We start from the raw sequence: 17,148 nt of genomic DNA on the forward strand, positions 1-17,148 counted from the left end.
TCAGCTCCGGTACCCCCGCTGTTGTGTTCTCGTCTGATAGGGAGGGAGCAATAGCTGGCGCCATGCTCCTCTCAGCTCCGGTACCCCCGCTGTGGTGTTCTCGTCTGATAGGGAGGGAGCGATAGCTGGCGCCATGCTCCTCTCAGCTCCGGTACCCCCGCTGTTGTGTTCTCGTCTGATAGGGAGGGAGCAATAGCTGGCGCCATGCTCCTCTCACCTCCGGTACCCCCGTTGTTGTGTTCTCGTCTGATAGGGAGGGAGCAATAGCTGGCGCCATGCTCCTCTCAGCTCCGGTACCCCCGCTGTGGTGTTCTCGTCTGATAGGGAGGGAGCGATAGCTGGCGCCATGCTCCTCTCAGCTCCGGTACCCCCGCTGTTGTGTTCTCGTCTGATAGGGAGGGAGCAATAGCTGGCGCCATGCTCCTCACAGCTCCGGTACCCCCGCTGTGGTGTTCTCGTCTGATAGGGAGGGAGCAATAGCTGGCGCCATGCTCCTCTCACCTCCGGTACCCCCGCTGTGGTGTTCTCGTCTGATAGGGAGGGTGCGATAGCTGGCGCCATGCTCCTCACCTCCGGTACCCCCGCTGTGGTGTTCTCGTCTGATAGGGAGGGTGCGATAGCTGGCGCCATGCTCCTCTCAGCTCCGGTACCCCCGCTGTTGTGTTCTCGTCTGATAGGGAGGGAGCAATAGCTGGCGCCATGCTCCTCTCACCTCCGGTACCCCCGCTGTGGTGTTCTCGTCTGATAGGGAGGGAGCGATAGCTGGCGCCATGCTCCTCTCAGCTCCGGTACCCCCGCTGTTGTGTTCTCGTCTGATAGGGAGGGAGCAATAGCTGGCGCCATGCTCCTCTCACCTCCGGTACCCCCGCTGTGGTGTTCTCGTCTGATAGGGAGGGTGCGATAGCTGGCGCCATGCTCCTCACCTCCGGTACCCCCGCTGTGGTGTTCTCGTCTGATAGGGAGGGTGCGATAGCTGGCGCCATGCTCCTCTCACCTCCGGTACCCCCGATGTGGTGTTCTCGTCTGATAGGGAGGGAGCGATAGCTGGCGCCATGCTCCTCTCAGCTCCGGTACCCCCGCTGTGGTGTTCTCGTCTGATAGGGAGGGAGCGATAGCTGGCGCCATGCTCCTCTCACCTCCGGTACCTCCGCTGTTGTGTTCTCGTCTGATAGGGAGGGAGCGATAGCTGGCGCCATGCTCCTCTCACCTCCGGTACCCCCGCTGTTGTGTTCTCGTCTGATAGGGAGGGAGCGATAGCTGGCGCCATGCTCCTCTCAGCTCCGGTACCCCCGCTGTGCTGTTCTTGTCTGATAGGGAGGGTGTAATAGCTGGCGCCATGCTCCTCTCAGCTCCGGTACCCCCGCTGTGCTGTTCTCGTCTGATGGGGAGTGTGCAATAGCTGGCACCATGCTCCTCTCAGCTCCGGTACCGCCGCTGTGGTGTTCTCGTCTGATAGGGAGGGTGCAATAGCTGGCGCCATGCTCCTCTCAGCTCCGGTACCCCCGCTGTGGTGTTCTCGTCTGATAGGGAGGGTGCAATAGCTGGCGCCATGCTCCTCTCAGCTCTGGTACCCCCGCTGTGGTGTTCTCGTCTGATAGGGAGGGTGCAATAGCTGGCGCCATGCTCCTCACAGCTCCGGTACCCCCGCTGTGGTGTTCTCGTCTGATAGGGAAGGTGCAATAGCTGGCGCCATGCTCCTCACAGCTCCGGTACCCCCGCTGTGGTGTTCTCGTCTGATAGGGAAGGTTTGCCATCACACTAGCGATATCCCATGCCAGATCAGTGTTTACCCAGCAGCATCCTGTGTTCCTGCCAGTAAATAACAAATATTGCCTGTAGGAATGTATGGCTCAGCATTTAGGAATAATTATCCAGGCTTAGCATGTTTATGCAGCGACCTTTATTACTGCGGTCTGCATCCGCTGGAAGCATCTGGAGGATTTTTTTTTTTCTGAAGAAATCCTTTGAGTAGAAATGATTTAAAAGTCCAGGCAGATATACAAACTTCGATTTCATGAGGTTGTGGAGTCATTAAAAGATTTTCAAGGTTTATGATAAGTGTGTGTGTCATTGTGTGTGAGCCTTCATGTTATTACATCCCCATCGTCCTCTCCACACAGCTGCAAATCACATCACATTATTGATGGGAGTTCCTGCAATGGCTTCTGGGATATGGGCATTAAGGACCAGAGATATCCACCAGCAGATCTCTCTTCTCACAGCTGGGAATAGTGCCATACATCATACACTGGCGTTTTAAAGGACAACTGAAGTGAGAAGACTATGGAGGCTGCCATATTTATTGCCTTTTAAACAATACTCGTTGCCTGACATCCTGCTGATCTGTTTGGCTGCAGTAGTCTCTGAATAACACCAGGAATAAGCATGCAGCTTATCTTGTCAGATCGAACAATAATGTCAAAAACACCTGATCTGCTGCATGCTTGTTCAGGGCCTATGGCTAAAAATATTAGAAGCAGAGGATTAGCAGGACAGCCAGGTAACTGGTATTGCTTAAAAGGAAATAAATACCTATAACAGCCTTCATGCCCCCTCCCCAACTCTTCTCAGCAGTATACAAGATTAATATATCCCCGCAGTAGCTGTAGCAATTATTACAATCAATCTGATGGTACCGTTGATGTGTCATGGAGTGATTTCAAATGGTTAACATTTGTTTTCGTAGGTCATTTAGTCCATGTATTCCTATATCAGCACCATCTTTAGGCCTGGAACCGACTACAAATCGCAAAGCGCTATCGCTAGCGTTTTTCATGAGCATTTTGTAAGTGATCTCATGAGCGTTTTCCAGCGATTTTGGTAGCGATTTTAAAAAGTGTAAGCTTTTTTACCAGCGATTGTGATAGCGATTTGCGATTTTATTTCTGATTGGTCCTTTCAAATTATTATACATTTTTTACAGTTTGCAGCATTTGTAGCGATTTTCATATCGATTAGCCAGCGCTTATATACTTTATATTGAAGCACAAACGCTCCCAAATTGCATGGCCTGCGATTGCGCTAATCCCAATCGCTACTGTGGAATGTGTTACATTTATTTACATTGGCAGATTGTTAAAGAGACACTGAAGCGGAAAAAAAAATGATATAATGAATTGGTTGTGTACTATTTTCAGGTATATAGTGTGTTTTCTAACATTGCATCACTCTATAATATGTGCAGATTACACAACACTCAGCATTCAAAATGATTCTTTCAGGGCTGGAACCCACAGGAGCGCTTTTGGCAGCGTTTTGGCAGCACTGCGATACGCTAGCAGTTTGCCAAAACGCTGGGCTAATGTTAATGGATGGGGCAACTTCCACAGGAGCGTTTGCGTTTCTCAGAAACGCAAACGCAGGACGTGCAGCATTTTGGGAGCGTTAGCGCTTCAATGTAAAGTATTGAACCGCTAGCGGAAATGCTCAGCAAAACCTAAACCGAGCGGTTTTGCTAGCGTTTTGCGGTTCAGCACACTGTAACAAAATGAAAAATAATTCACAGGACCAATCAGGATAAAAACGCAAAACGCTAGGCACCCGCTGGGGAAAAAAATACAATGTTGCAAAACACGACCCAAAACGCGCATGAATCCGCTTGCAAACCGCGCAGACAAAACGCTAGCGGTTGCGTTTTGCGTTTGCGGTTTTCAGTGGGTTCCAGGCCTCAGAGCAGTCTGTGAACTAATGACCTCTCCTCTGCCAGAGAAAAAGACATTTGTTTACTTACAGTTGAGATAATAAAAGTCAGATAACAGCCCTTCCTACGACTTTGAAAGTCATAGAGATTATTGGCTTTTTTGCATAGAGATAACAACTGGAGTTTCTTAACTCTTACTGTACTGGAAACAATTACACTAATGTATCTGATCTTAATGTTTTATTTCTTAGCTGTGCTACACATACAAATCATAATATCATAATTTTTTTTTCGCTTCAGTGTCTCTTTAAGGGAAAACGCTAGCGATTTAACCACTTCGCCATATCTGGACGCATATATCCGTCCAGATAGGCAGTGGTGCTGCAGCCGTGTGGTGCGCGCGATCGGGCGCGCGCCCGCGCGCGCCCCCGCTGCCTCCCGCTACCCCCCCCGATCAGTGAATGGGAATATAATTCCCATTCACCGATCCAAGTCCCCGGCAGAAATACCGACGCTTTCTCATCAGAGAGCGTGGTATTTCTGCCCCCAGGAAACAACTTCTCTTCATTTTAGTTCCTAGATGCGACATCGTTCGCATCTAGGAACTTTTTGAATGTGGCCATCTTGTGGCCAAATAGTAAACTGCACCCACATACCTGTATTGAATAAAAAATACATTATTTTACATCTAAAATTGGCTATTTACCTCCCAAACTAAAATTACCCAAATACATTTTTGTATTAAAAAAAATAATTAAAAAAATTACAATTAAAAAAAAAAAAAACTACATAAATAGTTACCTAAGGGTCTGAACTTTTTAAATATACATGTCAAGAGAGTATCTCATTACATTTTTTAAAATTATAAGCTTGTAAATAGTGATCGACGCAAATTGAAAAAATGCACCTTTATTTCTAAATAAAATATCGGCGCCATAAATTGTGATAGGGACGTAATTTAAATGGTGTAATAAGCGGGACAAATGGGCACATAAAATACATGGGTTTTAATTACTGTAGCATGTATTAATTTTAAACTATAATGGCTAAAAACTGAGAAATAATGTTTTTTTTCCATTTCTATCTTAATCTTCCTGTTAAAATGTATTTACAGTAAAGTGGCTCTTAGCAAAATGTACTACCTAAAGAAAGCCTAATTAGTGGCGGAAAAAACGAGATATAGATCAATTAATTTTGATAAGTAGCGATAAAGTTATTAGCGAATGAATGGGAGGTGAACATTGCTTGGATGCATAAGATTTTCGAAGCTGTAGGCTGAAGTGGTTAAAGCGCTCCCTAAATGCTCAAAAAAGCGCTCTAGTGGGTTCCAGGCCCCTGGTTACTTTTAGGTTGTGTCTTTTTTTTTTGTTTTTTTTCGTTACTGTTATTGCAAGAAATAAAAGAGGAACTGGTGAAAATTACAAATAAAATAGCTTCTTTTTTTTTTTTTTTTCTTTTTTTTTTTTTTTTTTTAATACAATGTTCGTTTATATATTATATAGGCAGTATTTGCTAATTGTAAAATCTTTCCTCGCCCTGATTTACATTCTGAAATGTATCAAAGGTGGTAAGATCTTTTCTGCTGTCAGATGCATCACTGCAGAATGTTTGGCTACTGGGAGTTCCAAAGCCATTACAAAATATACCTGGGTTCCCAGAATGCTCTGGGAGGAGAATTCAGCACAGTTAATCAGCCTAGGCTAAACATCACTGGGAGGTATACAGGAATATATGTAGGAAGTGTTTCTGTTGCTGCAACCACAAACATTACCAAAAAAGTGGGTCGCCTGAATAATTTACTGCATTCTACTGTATGTGACTACTGTGCTACTGTACTACTGTATGTGACTACTGTGCTACTGTACTACTGTATGTGACTACTGTGCTACTGTACTACTGTATGTGACTACCGTGCTACTGTACTACTGTATGTGACTACTGTGCTACTGTACTACTGTATGTGACTACCGTGCCTCTTGAAAAAGCTGCACAGACGTGAGGAGGTCAAACAAACAGCCCCCAAAAGATGCATGCAGAAAATTGGAAGACAAGTGTGTCCCCTGCTTCCTGCTTTAGTCATAATGCATTCTCGTAAATTAACCTCCTTGTCAGCTGTTGTTACAGAGTTGTTTAAAGCTGAATGCTCGCCTAATGATGGATCAGGGAACCTCACAGCGACGCCTCCCAACAAACGTGGTTCTCCGATCCATCTTCCTGCCCGCAGGAACAAGCGACAGGTGAAAACGAGAGTCCACGCGATCATGGCGCTTTGCAATCTGCCGTGACGGTCTTTATTGCTGCATGTCGCAAAGTGTTGTTCACCTCATTGCGTGCCTGTACCCACATCGCTGGTCGTCGGAGGAATCGCGTAGTAGGTACCGGCCTTTACAGTTCAGCATTCTGACACCAGAGCAAGGCCCGCTGAATTCACTCTGCCTCCCTTGTGCTGGATATTGGCACAGTAACCATACATCAGGGAATTTTCTACATCTGCTTGTGGAGGTGTCTCCTGAGCTGGCCTGAGTTTGTTCTCACAGGAACCTCACAGCTGCTCTGATAGAGGGTGCAGGAGGTGAGTGTGGAATGCTGCTGCTGCTGCTGATAATGATGGAGACCAGACCAGCAAACAGGCTATTTTCCTATGCTGCTTCTGCAACAGACACTTCAGCTTTTTTTCCTGCCTGGTCTGTATTTCCTGTACTAGAGGAGTAAAGCAACCACAACATAATGCAATCACTACTGGCAGACTGATTCAGCTGAGTTATGTTATGCATACTCGGGGATAAAGCAAACAGCAATAAATGGCGCAGTTATGTAAAATGAATACAAAAGTTTGCTTTCTTAAAACAGAAATAATTTGCTATAATTCAGGTTGGAGTGAGCTTGAGATGTCTCCCACAATGCATCACTGCTGAATATATGCAAATTAACCATTGTTGCCCTTAGAAGCTAAACACACCTGCAGATCCGCTGGAATGCAATGATGTGTCAGCTTGTTAATTTGTACAGAGCCATAATAATCCAACATGCATACAGACTGTTTCGGATTGTTTGATCCTCATCAGTGCATGGCATGGATTAATTTGGCTCTGTAGAGTAGGGCTTGTAACACCGAGAGGTACAGACTAACCAGCAAGCTCATGGTGACCCAGGACTCATTGGAGTGCGTGAGGGGCTACAATGGTCCTAAAAGCCCCCTTACTAAAATGCTATGAATACAAACGTTTGCTTTCTTAAAGGGGAACTGAAGTAAGAGGTATACGGAGGCTGCCATATTTATTTCCTTTTAATCAATACCAGTTGCCTGGCAGCCCTGCTGGTCTATTTCTCTGCAGTAGTATCTGAATAACACCAGAAACAAGCATGCAGCTAGTCTTGTCAGATCTGACGTTAAAGTCTGAAACACCTGATCTGCTGCATGCTTGTTCAGGGGCTATGGCTAATAGTATTAGAGGCAGAGGATCAGCAGGGCTGCCAGGCAACTGGTATTGCTTAAAGAGAGTCTAAAGCAAGAATAAATCTCGCTTCAAACCTCATAGATAGCAGGGGCATGTGTGCCCCTGCTAAAACGCCACTATCCCGCGGCTTAAGGGGGGTCCCTGATCCCCCAAATCTCCTCCGTACAGCCGGGGAGCGCTTCCTGGTTGGGGCAGGGCTAACCGCCGCAGCCCTGCCCCACGCGCGTCTGTCAGCGCGTATCTCCGCCTCTCCCCCGCCCCTCTCAGTCTTCCTTCACTGAGAGGGGCGGGAGAGAGGCGGCGATGCGCCGCTGATGGACGCGACTGGAGGCAGGGCTGCAGCCGTTATCCCTGCCTCCAGGAAGCCATAAATCTGCAACCAAAAGACGACCAAGCTTTTGCGGGGGTAGGTTTGGGGGTGAAGGGACCCCCGTTTAGCGGCGCGATAGCGACGGTTTAGCAGGGGCACACATGCCCCTGCTAACTATGAGCTCTGAAGCGAGATTTATTCTCGCTTCAGAGTCTCTTTAAAAGGGAATAAACATGGCAGCCTCCATATACCTCTGTCTTCAGGTCCCCTTTAAAACCAGGGCTGTGGAGTCGGTACAAAAATCCACCGACTCCGACTCCTCAGTTTAGGATTCCACCGACTCCTCGACTCCGACTCCTAATTTGCATATTACAATCTTGTTGAATGAAAGTATGTCACATGAAATTCGTCTCTTATCTGCCAACGCTTAGGAATTTTAAAAGACAACTGAAGTGAGAAGGATATGGAGACTGCAATATTTATTCCCTTTAGTCATAGACTAAAACTAGTCCTTGGTAAGAGTACTTGTAAAAGGTACAGGCCGGAACAAAGAACATCTATCAGGCCCTAGGCAATGTAACTGTGGGTACATGTAAGAATGATGTGCAGGTACTCTGCAGGGGAATGAGGAGATTCTTCCTCTATTACACATTCTTCATGTACAATCTGAACCAGGTTTATGGGTGATAGACAACACCTCTGTGTTCAATGTACACAACATTCTCAGTGGATTCCCTGCAGCTCTGTGGGGAGAGCATATGTAGAGTATAGTACTACTGTGTAACAAAGTAAACCTGAGACAGATGAAATTAAAGTTTTATACATACCTGGGGCTTCCTCCAGCCCCTTCAGGCTAATCAGTCCCTCGCTGTCCTCCTCCGCCACCTGGAACTTCTGCTATGAGTCCAGGTACTTGAGCCAGTCGGGCGTAGTGCGCATGCACACACTCCGCCGCTGGGAGCGTACTACACCTGTGCAGCACTATTGTGCAGGTGCAGAACACTTCTGGCTGTGGAAGCGGCATGCGGCCGGACTGTGCTGACTGGCTGAATTACCAGGACTCATAGCAGAAGATCCAGGTGGTGGAGGTGGACAGCGAGGGACTGATTAGCCTGAAGGGGGCTGGAAGAAGCCCCAGGTATGTATAAAACTTTTCTTTTCATCCGTCTCAGTTACCCTTTAATTTGTAGTCACCAAACCAAATTTTAACAACATATCAAATTATTTGATTTCATGAGCAAAGAGAGTGTGTACATTTGCATAAATCAGCATCAGTGCAGAATTATTTCCATCTCATTGACCATCTCTTTTAGTGACACAGCTACACATCAGGCTTTATTCTTACAGCATAGATGTTATTTAGTATATATAAGAGATTCCTGTGTACACATCATATATACAGTCACAATCAGATATGTATATCTGACCTTAAAAATACGGGGACTGCTTTATTGAAGCAGCACAAGTAACTAAGTTTGATTGTTTTATTTCATTTTTGTGGACTAAGCACAACTATTACTGTATGTATAAATTATTTATGATGACTATTATTTGAGAAATAGAACATTTTATTATATTTTCTATTTTAATTACAGTTTAAATTTATTAGGAGTCGGAGTCGGTGCATTTTTTCCTGACTCCGACTCCAGGCACCCAAAATTACTCCGACTCCACAGCCCTGTTTAAAACAGAAAGAATTTGCTATAATTCAGGTTGGAGTGAGCTTGAGATGTCTCCCAGTGCATCACTGCTGAATATATGCAAATTAACCATTGTTGCCTTTAGAAGGCAATGTGCAATGTGTAGCTACTTCATAAATAAAGGAGAACAGCAATGTGTAGCAGCTGGTTCTACAGGCAGGTCTTGTGGGGTGGTAGGAGATTCTCTATTCATTCCTCCTGCTCCAGTCAGCTGAGTTGTAAGGAAATTCTGCTTTCATCATTTCATTATTGCCATACACTCAGATCTGTGCTGCACCGGTGTATGTGTGCTTCAAAGTGACCCTGACAAAAAATGTATTAAAGTGCTATGAAACTCAGCATTTCCACTTTGTTCTTAAAGAGTAACTGTCAGGCTGCAGAAGCTAATTTAAACCTCTATTCTCCTGTGTTAAACAGTTTAGAAGGAAGCCAGAAAGCCATTAGTGAAGATAAAAATCTCAGTTACCTTTGATGTGTGCTTATCTTAAAGGCTGTTATAGACCCATAAGGACGCAAGCCGCATAGTAAACTGCAAAGCATTCTGGGGCCCTCCCCTCGGCTGCTAATGAGACGTTACAGCAGCTTTCTAATCAGTCCAGCGCGAAGCACTGATAAATCTCCGGGCAGAGTACACTGCAGGAGTCAGCTATTGTTCCTAGCCACATGGCTCATTAATATTCACTGCACACTGTGTTATTCTGTACGAGCTCCTCTGTGATCAGGAAGCAGGCAGGACATGACGACACATTTGGCAGAAAAACATGGAGCCTGCCATGAGCTGTCAGGAGCATCTATCTCTGCATATACTATATAAAAATTCTGTGAAATCCAAACGTGGACAGTGAAATGCATATGTAATGTAAGTACAGCCAATCTTTAGCTACTGATATATGTGTTTATTTTCTCTGATACCTTATACCTAACAGCTCCTCTTTAAAGATTATTTACAGCGTAAAAACTACTACCACACACAAATAAAATAAAATAAAAATGTAGCAGAACAGCATTCAGACAGCTAAACACAGCACTTTGTTCTTCAGTGGGAAGTACCTTGCTTTAGGGGAAAGCTTCTTGCTTGAATTGAAAGCTTCTGGCAGCATCTGAAGAGGCGGTACATTAACTTTTGTTTACATTCCTTTGTCAGATACATTTTGTAAACATTAGCAAATTGCTGAAGCTGAGCTGCACTGAGCTGAGAAGTGATCACTAGATAGATTTTAATATATAAATACAGCAGCTATGCAATAAAATGCAATGGCAGCTTTCAAAGCAGATAAACTGTACTTTGGGAATTTGTAAACAGACAATATTACTGCACATTTGCACAAAAGCATATATGATAACTATATGGGTAATAAAAAGTCGGAAAACACATTTTTATGGAATGTTATATCAGAGTTTTATCCCACTTTAAAGCCCAATCTACACGATACGATTCTTTGTACGATTCGATTACGATTCTATTTACGATCCGATTAAATCTGACATGTCCGATCGGGATTCGATTCAATTTTATTTTCCATTGAAAAACAATGGCAAATTGAATCGAATCGAATCCCAATCGGACATGTCGTATTTAATCGGATCGTAAATAGAATCGTAATCGAATCGTATAAAGAATCGTATCGTGTAGATAGGGCTTAAAGGTCTAGCTCTCTTCCTCTCCCAATAGCATTTTAAAAAATAGATTTGAGGTTTGAAAGATTTGTAAGTAATTGTATTGTGATGCCAGCAGCAGCAGTCATGTGACCATCGCTGCCCATCGTATCCGGCAATAGACAGGCAGGCTCTACTTAGCAGGATCCAAGGAGACTACAACTGAATCCTATGCCTTCTGTTAAAGAGGAACTGTAACGACAAAACGGCCCCTGGGGGGTACTCACCTCGGGTGGGGGAAGCCTCAGGATCCTAATGAGGCTTCCCACGCCGTCCTGCGTCCCTCGGGGGTCTTGCTGTAGCCCTCCGTACAGCGGTGACGTCAATATTTACCTTCCTGGCTCCTGCGCAGGCGCTCTGATGCCTCTCGGCGCCGAAGTAGGCGGAAATACCCGATCGCCGTCGGGTCTGCTCTACTGCGCAGGCGCAAGTTTCCGGCGCCTGCGCAGTAGAGCGGACCCGACGGAGATCGGGTATTTCCGTCTATTTCCGTGCCGAAAGTCGCCACAACGCCCCCGCTGGAGCCAGCAAAGGTAAATATTGAACTGACAGTCGGCACAGTCGCCGGCTGTTCGGAGGGCTGCGGCGAGACCCCCGTGGGACAGAGGACGGCGTGGGAAGCCTCATTAGGATCCGGAGGCTTCCCCCACCCGAGGTGAGTACCCCCCAGGGGAGGTTTTTGTTGTTACAGAGTCTCTTTAAAGGGACACAATGCCGGAAAAATGGACATCTTGTCTACGCCCCCATGTCTTGGTTGGAGTGGTATGTGTCAAAACGGCATTCCTTTCCTCCAGTCAAAGGGCTGGTGCACACCAAGAGCGATTCTGAGCGTTTTTTTTAAAGGGGAACTTAAGTAAGAGGTATACGGAGGCTGCCATATTTATTTCCTTTTAATCAATACCAGTTGCCTGGCAGCTCTGCTGGTCTATTTCTCTGCAGTAGTATCTGAATAACACCAGAAACAAGCATGCAGCTAGTCTTGTCAGGTCTGAAACACCTGATCTGCTGCATGCTTGTTCAGGGGCTATGGCTAATAGTATTTGAGGCAGAGGATCAGCAGGGCTGCCAGGCAACTGGTATTGCTTAAAAGGAAATAAATATGGCAGCCTCCGTATACCTCTATCTTCAGTTCCCCTTTAAATACTTGCGGGTTGAAAACCGCATGGCTAAAGTATTGCAATGGAATGGTGCACACCACAGTGGTTATTTTTCCCTCAAACGCAAACTCTGGTCCTGCAGCATTTTTCCGGATTTCTGAGGAGTTTCTGCCTCAAAGTAAAGTATAGGAAAGTGGTGATCAAAGTGGTAGATCAGAGCGGTTTTGCAAGCATTTTTGTTACAGAAGCTGTTCAGTTACACCAAAACACTCCAAAAACTCTAGGCCTGTTTAGATAATCGCTCCAAACATGCCTAGAATTGCTCTGAAAAACCGCTAGCGTTTGTGGATATGCTAGTGGTTTTTGGTGTGCACTGGCCCAAAGTCAGTACCTTTCTCCCGGACACTGAGAGTGCATGTGCCGGTCACATAACTGCAGCTGATTGCATCTAAATACATGAATTTTACATTTTTCCCCCCCTCTTTTTGATCTACTTTATGACTGTTGAGTGAGAACTTTAATAGTAGTTTTGCCTGGAGCGTTTCTTTAATGGGAGTCCAGAAAGTCCTGGGTATTCCTCTTCCTTATGTTCTACCCTCTATATAACCCTATTTTCCAGTAGAAAGACAGCGCTATCCCAGACTTAGAAGCTCAGGCTCTGTGCATAACTCTTTGTGAACTGCTAGAGGGGTAATTTGGTACCTTACCAAATAACTACATTGATTGCTGCTTCTATGCCCAGGGGTTCACATTCCCCCTCTAAATATCCTCAGCCTTGATGTATATACTGTACATATATCTCATAAGCCAGGGGTCCCCAAACTTTTTGGGTCAAGGGCCAGGTCAACATACTTCAGACTGCTGGGGGCCGGAGCATACATGAAATGATGTAGAAAAATATAACATTGAGCCTAGGTATTGTAGACAGCGCCTATTAACATAGGCAGCCCTCATGTCTCACATTTAACCAGAGCAGATGTTATGCCGCCCAACACAGCATGTGTAGACAGTATTCCCCCCCCAACACAGCATGTGCAGATAGTATGCACTCCACCACAGCATGTGCAGGTAGTATGGCCCCCCCAACACAGCATGTGCAGCTATTATGCCACCAACACAGTGCAGATATCGTGACCCTAACATAGCAAGTCATATGTGAACCGTAATGTCACCCAATGGCCTGCCAAAGCCTGCAGCACAATCTCACCCATACACACACTATCTCTGTAGAAACATATGCAGTGCAACCCTCCATTTCCCCTTCGCAAAGAAACCATAACATTCCTGCACAGCACTGACCAAAATATATGTGACTATGCTTGCTACAAGTCATCCCCTCCAGCCAATAACCCAGAAGCCAGTAGTGTTGTCCGGATCATGAACGATTCGGATCTTTGATCCGAATCTATTTTGTGAGTCGAATCATCCGAATCATCAAAATGAGTGATTCGGATCGCAAAAGGGGCGGGGCCAGGAGCGACACGCCCCCTCTCAGCGGGCAGCGGGGTCCTGGAAGCAGAGCAGAGATGGATCGCTTTGTTGGAGGGGACTCAGGGGAGCCAGCCTTGCAGGGACAGGTAGAGGGGACATGGGTGCCACTGCCAGATATGTGTAGAGCACACATACTGGCTGAAATGTGCTGCTGATTATAGGCTGTCTGTTCCTAGTTGTGCACAGTGAACACATTGGAAGCTTTTGGCTCAGCTCAGCATAGCTCAGTAACTTTGCAGGCACTGTGATTGCTGTGCAATATGATCCTCCTGCACTCGGCACTAAACAGCTGCACTTCACTTCTGGGAATGCTTTGGGGAATGCTTTCTTTCACTGTGCGACACAGATGAACATATAGGTGAAATATATGTAAAGCATATGATTGCAGTATGTGGGTATTGTGTGCAAGCAAACATTTCTGCTCGTCCCTCCTCCCATCTCTGTCCAGTCCCTGCCCTCTGTCCATCTTCTCCCCTTCTCTGTGTGTCCACCCCCCTCCCCTTCTCCTGTCCACTGCAGGGAAAGACCTCTCCTGCTGTTCATTTCACCCCCGAATGCTTCGTAGTAAAATGATCCGAGATTCGGATCAAAGATCCGGATCTTTTCAATGATCCGATTCGAATCATCCGGATCATTGAAAAGATCCGAACTTCCCATCTCTAGAAGCCAGCAAATGACTGCTTTCTGGCTTCAATGTGGAAGGGGGTGGTGCCAGAACTGCTATTCTATATACGGCCACCAATATTTAAAGATGCAGCAGACCGCATTGAAAAGTAATACAATTTGTGTGTGGGGGGCCGGTAAAAAAGCCTCAGGGGGCCGCATCCGGCCCGCGGGCCTTAGTTTGAGGACCACTGTCATAAGCCATAATGTTTTGTCAACCTTCTAAGTTTAATATAAAGCCCATTTATAGGCATAGACCTAAATATGCAGTGTACGGGGTTATATGTTACCATTTTGTGTGAAACAAGGCTACTGCATGATAAAAATCCTGGGGTTTTTATTTTGATTGTTTTTTTTGTTTTTTTTTAAATGATCACGACTTAAAACCTGTATTAAAGTTGACCTCAGCTGTTGCACAGGACGGAAGGAAACAGTGAGAAATTCACCCTGTATGTATTTAGAGAGTTTAGCCTGTAATTCCCCCTCATCTGTGACTAATCACAAGTGTAATTTGATCTCCCATCTGTGTCATCTCAGGAATCTCTGCAGTCCTCTGCACAACAGCTAATTTGTAAACACAGGATATTAACCGTATGCCTGCTTCCATGAAAGCAGGAAATAGACACTGCAGATTTATTGCAGGATTTCTATCAGCTGTAACAAATGTTTTTTCTTTAAAGGTTATTATGCTGTTGCTTATCTTTTAGAGCAGAGGGGAAGTTCTGAATTTAGGTCCGCTAAGGCAGTCTACTTCTGGTTGTGACGGCTGCTCAGATTGCATCATCGAACTTTTCAGGGATGCAGGCGCAGACTGGATTCCATGGGTAAATTACATCCTGTTGTAATAAATATATGAGGTACAGGAAGTGGCCAATGCCTGGGCTCCTGATCAGGCTCATATGTGCTCAACAAGAGCTTTTACAGGAAACTATTTCTGGCACTGGGTACCTGCACAGAACTAGAAAAACACAGGTGTGTGGAGTGGGGCTTTGAGAAGAGAGATTTACTCCTAAACCTGCTGTCCAGATACAATATACCAGTCCTGTATTCTGTAGTTGTCTGTGAATATGTGCAGCATGTGATCTGATGGGACTTCCTATTGCAGATACATTGGCTGGAGAAGATGAGGCCACACTGCAGGAGCTGCTGGACAGAGCCAGACATGGGGACTCCAAGGCTCAGAGTGAGGTGAGCCATGTTGTGTGTTAGCAGATAGGACAGTGGTTTTTCTGGAATTCTGCTGTGTGAGGCCAAGATGATTCACTACATAAACAGCTTCACACCCCTCCACAAACAATGCAGCCTGCCAATGCAATGCCAGTGTGTACTGATAGGACTGGTACACAAGACTGGTTCTCCTCTGTAAGAGAGCACTCCATTTCCCTTTGTTTTACTATCTACCCTCTGCCTTTACTCCTCTGCATTTCCTGTGTCTGTTCTATTTGAAGTTACAATTTTCCGATCTTAAATGGACACTTAAGGCAAAAAAAAGTTTTACTCACCTTGGGCTTCTACCAGCCCCCTGAAGCTGTCTGGTGCCCTCGCAGTCTCGCTCGGATCCTCCTGTCCCCGCCGGCAGCTACTTCCGGCTTTGGCAAAGGGCCTGGGAATGCGAGTGATTCTTCGCATTCCTGGCCGCAATAGCAGTATAGACGGCGCTATTGCGGCCAGGAACGCAAAGAATCACTCGCGTTCCCAGGCCTGTCGCCGAAACCAGAAGTAGCTGCCGGCGGGGACAGGAGGATCCGAGCGAGACTGCATGGGCACGGGACAGCTGCAGGGGGCTGGTAGAAGCCCAAGGTGAGTAAAGCTCATTTTTTTTTGTTTGCCTTAAATGACCCTTTAAAGCAGTGGTCCCCAACCTTTTTTGACCCAAGGACCGCTTCAGCATCTGGCCGTTTTTCCAAGGACCGGGGGCGTATGCGGGGGACAGGGGTGTTATTGCGTGGGGAGGGGGGCAGGGGGCTTGTTCTACAGGCTGGGTCATTACATAAAGAAGTCCTGGCAACACCAGCTCTAGCTAACCACTATCTTCATCACCCTCAGCACTTTGGAAAAGATGTCTTCGCACTGCACTGGGGCTGCTGCTTAAGCCACCAGCACAAGATGTGACAGGTGGTGTGAAGGGGAGTACTGCCTGGGCTTCCTTATCTATTGACACAGTAATTTCGGTACTATTCCATAGCCGGGCGTATCCACTAGGTGGCGATAATTACTATTCCCCCTCCAGGCCGCCATGAATAGTAGGAAAAGATGTAACTGGAGTTTTATCGCCACCTAGTGGATGCTCCTGGCTAACGGAAAAGAACTGTAATTTCCTACCCTCATCTGCCTCCTCTCACTTTTACCCTTCCCTCCACCCCACAGCCCCTTTACCCTCCTCCCCACCCCACAGCCCCTTTACCCTCCTCCCCACACTCAATTCACCCTTTCCTCCTCCTTACACCCACTTCACACTTCCCTCCTCCCCACACTCACTTCACCCTTTCCTCCTCCTTACACCCACTTCACACTTCCCTCCTCCCCACACTCACTTCCCTCCTCCCCACACTCACTTCACCCTTTCCTCCTCCATACACCCACTTCACACTTCCCTCCCTCCCACTCTCACTTCTCCCCACACTCACTTTACCCTTCCATTCTTCTTCCCACACTAGCTTCCAGAATCAGCTGCTCCCCTCCATGCAGACTGAACTCTGTGGCTGGCAAGAGACCAGAGCATCCCAGTCGTCCTCGCTACTGCTACCTGGTCTCCGTACAGACAGAAAGCATGCTACATTACAAATAACAGACACTAGGTGGCAGCAGTAAAAATGGCTGCAGGAGGCTCTTCTCTATAGCTTCCGGCAAACTTCAGTGACACTTCTCTCTGCACTGTGATGATGGCGCTGCCCAGCTCAGAGCAGCCTGCGGCCCGGCAGTGGGCCGGGGGTTGGGGACCCCTGCTTTAAAGGGATTGTTTATTGAAAAGTCATGGTGGCCAGTCGCTGGTCTGTTCCCCTGGTGTCCCCCTTCATAACCTGATTGGCTCGGCCAGTCGCTGACTGCGCACCTCCTCGCTCGTGCTCCTGTTGCTGGGAGCGTTCTGCGCAGTAGCAATTTATACCTTGACTTGGTTCACGCATAAAAGGGT

The 17,148-nt window shown here is 46.5% G+C and overlaps 1 pseudogene; it reads left to right on the top strand.

Moving 5' to 3' along the window:
* LOC137537958 (wolframin-like) overlaps window positions 1-17,148 on the top strand; it is a 75,783-nt pseudogene that overhangs the window by 7,328 nt on the left and 51,307 nt on the right.

This window comes from Hyperolius riggenbachi, chromosome 11 (genome assembly GCF_040937935.1).
Source record: "Hyperolius riggenbachi isolate aHypRig1 chromosome 11, aHypRig1.pri, whole genome shotgun sequence".
In the NCBI taxonomy this organism is placed as follows: Eukaryota; Metazoa; Chordata; class Amphibia; order Anura; family Hyperoliidae; genus Hyperolius; species Hyperolius riggenbachi.